Here is a 4,599-nt window from a genome sequence, read left to right as displayed (position 1 = left end):
AGACACAGTCATCAAGGAGGTAGAGCTAACTCTCTGATCCCTAAGCATGGGCTCTGCATTACAACTTCCTCCAGAAGAACAGACAATGTGGACATGCAAAAAAAGAGTAACTTCATAGTAAGAAACCTGAAAGTCCCTTCCTCAAGCAGGTGAGCACAATCAATACTACCATTTCAGGGGCTGGGGATGTGGCTCAAGTGGTAGCGCGCTCGCCTGGCATGCGTGCGGCCCAGGTTCGATTCTCAGCACCACATACAAACAGAGATGTTGTGCCCGCCGAAAACTAAAAAATAAAGATTAAAAAATTCTCTCTCTATCTCTCTCTCTCTCTCTCTCTCTCTCTCTCTCTCTCTCTCTCACTCTCTCTAAAAAAAAAATACTACCATTTCACCTTGAGGGCAGGAGATGATAGAGCTGCTTTTCATCTCAGTGACTAGCTTCCCCCAGTCCAATAGCCCCAGGCTAAATATGAGAAACACAAGGAAATCTGAAAGGCACTGCCTCAGCCAGGTGAGCACAGTCAATACTAATATGACAATAAGGACAAGAGATGACAGAGCAGCTCTTCACCTCTGTTACCTGCCTCCCCCAGACCCACAGCCCCAGTTTAACATATAAAAAAAGGAAAATTCCAAAAAAAAATTATAAAAATACCTGACAAGTCATCCTCAATGCTCTCAAGGTCATAGAAACTGTCACCCCAAGAGAAGTCTATGGAGACATGATGACTGGATGTCATGTTGGCTCCTAGATGGGATCCTAGAATAGGAAGACACAGAGCTGAGAATCCAAAGGATATGTGACTTCAGTTAATGTTAACATACCATTATTTTTTCTTCATGACAAATGGTCTAAGATGTTAACACTTTAGAGACAGCTCACCTAAGTCATAACAAGGGAAGAAACCAGATTGAGGCTACCTGGGAAATCTCTACACTTTCTTTTCAATCTCTGTATAAAGATAAAACTAATCCTGGCATGCTGGCACATGCCTGTAATCTCAGCATCCTGGGAGGCTGAGGCAGGAGGATTTCGAGTTCAAAGCCAGCCTCAGCAACTTAGTGGGGCCTTAAGTAACTCTGTGAGAACCTGCCTCTAAATAAACACTTACTTGTTTAATTATTCATACAGTTAATTACTGGTAACTGACACTCTTAGCTAGTTCTGTATTTTATTATGAACATTCATAACACAAAAATCAAATAGTTCAAATTAATATAAAATTCAAAGTATGCACTTCTTTTACATATTTCATGTTGAAGTAATAACATAAGTAAACTCCTTATATTTTTATGCTGTCACTAGGTTCTAGGTTTGCCTTCTTAAAACTTGATCAATAGAGGAGAAAAAAAATGACATTTTAGAGATTCTATTTCAACTCCTGGTTTAAGTTTCCTGAAAGACTGACTTTATATAAAAAAAAAAGTCCTAATGCAAATTGACTCACTGTGTCTGAATCATTTATCCCAAAGAATCCTTGTCTCTATTTTATTTCTATGCATACCTTTTTAGCAGCAATATAATCAAATATTTGTGACTGGGACAAATAGTCAAAGAAATAGTCATCTCCTCCAAGAACTCTGCAGGAAGTGGTGAGCCAAGAGAAGCAGAGGTGTCAGCTTGGTCCAGAAATTATATTAGATGCTGCTGTGCTGTGAGAAAACACTCTACCTTTTAGAAATCACAAGGAGCTATGGATGCCCACACTCTTGTATGAGTCTAAATCTAGTTGAACTTCTAAGTAATTTTATTGTCACTAGCTCATCATGAAGCTAATGACAACTAAAGGATCTATGGGGCTGGGGATGTAGAAAGATTTCCTAGCATGCAGGAAGCCCTAGGACCAACCCCCAGAACCACAAAAAAAAAAAAAAGAATTTGTGTCTTCTTTTTATAATCAAATAGAAAATGAATAATCACTCCTCTTAAGGAAACATGTTGGACCTAAAACACTTGAGACTCTCAGAATCAAAATACTCTCCTTACAGTGAATTGCATAGCTAGATCACCATAAACAGTGGTGTCACATCATAAATCATATTCACATTAAGCATACCATCAAAAAACAACAAAAAGGCTTTATTGACTGTTGATAAGAAAAATGAACATAATCTAGCTTAGGAAATTATTAACACATTGGAAACATATGATACTGATATCAAAATACTCCAGGACAAGCCAGGCACTTTGACTCATGCCTGTCATCTTGGCTATTTGGGAGGGTAAAGCAGAAGGATCACAAATTTGAGGCTGACATTAGCAATTCAGCTAGACCCTGTCTCAAAATGAAATTGTAACAAAGACTGGGGACATATGTAGTTCAGGGCTTGCATAGCACAAGCAAGGACCTGGGTTTAATCCCCAGTGCCAAAAAAAAAAAAATTCTCCAGGTGAGACATCTGACAACTATGGCAGGTACAGAACAAGGCAGAAGCCATTATGTCAGCCTCCTCAAAATGATGAAAGTAAACCTGCACTTTGTTCAGCTCACAATACTAACATGTCTGATTTCTGCTTCTAATAATTCAAATGCAACCATTTAAATATGATCAAAAGTGCATGTACTTTTCTAATGAATCCAACAAATATGAGAGAGATACTAAACTGCATTCTGAAAGCCACCTTATAAGCACATAGGGGCACCAACATTAGGATAAAATGTAATCATGGCATTTCCTACATGAATAACCCTATATACTAATAAATACATAATTTCAAAAAAAAGACAAATTTCTGAAATCAAAAGCAAATTGATACATTTTAAATGATACTTTGAACAGAGGCAAAACACTTAAAGAGTTCTCCCACAAGAATTCCTGACAATATAAAGTATCATGCTCATTAGAAGGCCCATCCCTTTGTATGCAAGGAATAAGAGAACTTTCTGATGAATATAAAACTTTAATAGGACATATGAAAATGCTTTCTAAATTTGAAAAGAAGAAAATATGTTTTTTAAAAGCTTATTTTGAGTAAATGTATCTGAATTACAAAAAAGCAGCTACTGACTTGTCTCTTACATTTTGTAATGATTTGCATCTCAGGAGATTTCATCTATAGTGGTTTTAAAAATCATGAAATATCAATGGTTAACATTAAAAATATCATCATCCCTCTTCTCTTTTAAAACTGATTTGAAATTTTCTTAGAATAATTTCATATGAATTTGGAAGAGGCACTTTGGTATATGTGTATATGTGTAAATGCATGATCTTTTTTAAAATTTTTTCTTTACTTTTAGTTGTAGTTCAACACAATACCTTTGTTTTATTTACTTATTTTTATGTGGTGCCAAGGATCAAACCCATGGCCTCGCACGTGCTAGTCGAGTGCCCTACTGCTGAGTCACAACCCCAGCCCCGATACATGATCTTTTGAAACTATACCTCTCATGCTTGAGTCCTGTCAAAGACATCTTCTGAGTGTGTGGTGCTGGGATGGACTCCATGGCCTCTCACATGCCAGGCAAGTGCTCTGCCACTGAGCTGCACACCCAGTCTCAAACATGTCTTAATAAATGGAAATTAATTAAAATCATTTGATTATGAGCATTTCCAAACAAGACAATTCTCTCAAACAAAACAATTGTCTCAATCAAAAACAAAGTAAACTAAATTTTTAAAATATTCCTTATTGGTGTAATCAAATAGAAAATGAATAAAAAAATAGAAGTTCACAGAATTAAAAATCCTATACAGGACTAGAGTTGCGGCACAAAGGCAGAGCATTTGCCTGGAATGTGTTAGGCCCTGGGTTCAATCCTCAGCACCACATATAAATAAACAAAATAAATAAATAAAATAAAAAGATCCACTGACAACTAAAAAATATTTTAAAAATTCTGTAGAAAATTGAAAGAATATTAATTAAAAATTGAATAGGAAAAACCTATTACACAGAACTGAAGGCCATGGGGAATTACATAGCAAAATAACTCTAAAATAAGAAAAAAATAATGAATCAATTAGCATACAAAAGCTTGGACTGATACTTAGAGTTCTCCCACTGGATGGGATCCTGGGATCATCAGGGCTCAAGGCTGGCTGTCATCTGCCCTTTAACAAATTCTGATTTTATTTCAAATGTTCATGATCTATAGAGAAAATAAAGAGAGAAAGGTGACTTTTCTAAAGTTATTTTATGGTATATAAAATTCTGATACAGTCAAGATAATTCATCCAATGCAGGATGTCAGTGTTTATACAATGGACGTTATTTGTGCACCATTATGAATATATTGCCAATTAGCACAGCAGCCAGGGAGCTGCTCATCCTAGACTAACAGGGGCAGAGTCTGGAGGAGGGGGATGGAAGGTCAGGAGGGGGGGCTGGAAGATAAGTGGGGTCTGGAGAAGAGGCAGGGTCTTAAAGAGGAGGGTTGGGCTGGGGTTATGGCTCAGTGGTAGAGCACTTGCCTAGCATGTGTGAGGCACTGGGTTCAAACCTAAGCACCACATACAAATAAATAAACAAAATAAAGGCATTGTGTCCATGTGCAACAAAAAAAAAATTTAAAAGAGGAGGGGTGAGGTCTGGAGGAGGGGCAGGACAGGAAGAAGGGAAAGATCTGGAGGAGAGACAGGGTCTGAAGGAGGGGGA

At 37.3% G+C, this 4,599-nt stretch overlaps 1 long non-coding RNA gene across 1 annotated transcript; it reads right to left on the bottom strand.

Annotated features, from left to right (window-relative positions):
• Window positions 1–716: 716 nt before the first annotated feature.
• LOC308633926 lies at window positions 717–4,089 on the bottom strand. The gene is made up of 3 exons (XR_014018908.1): window positions 3,974–4,089; window positions 3,387–3,509; window positions 717–759 (listed from the first exon to the last, which is right to left on the bottom strand). It is a non-coding gene; the product is annotated as an uncharacterized lncRNA (long non-coding RNA).
• Window positions 4,090–4,599: the final 510 nt, after the last annotated feature.

This window comes from Spermophilus citellus (genome assembly GCF_964194105.1).
Source record: "Spermophilus citellus genome assembly, chromosome: 15".
NCBI classification, from domain to species: Eukaryota; Metazoa; Chordata; class Mammalia; order Rodentia; family Sciuridae; genus Spermophilus; species Spermophilus citellus.
Note: the sequence above shows the minus strand (reverse complement) of the source record. Positions and strands in the feature narration are given on the sequence as shown.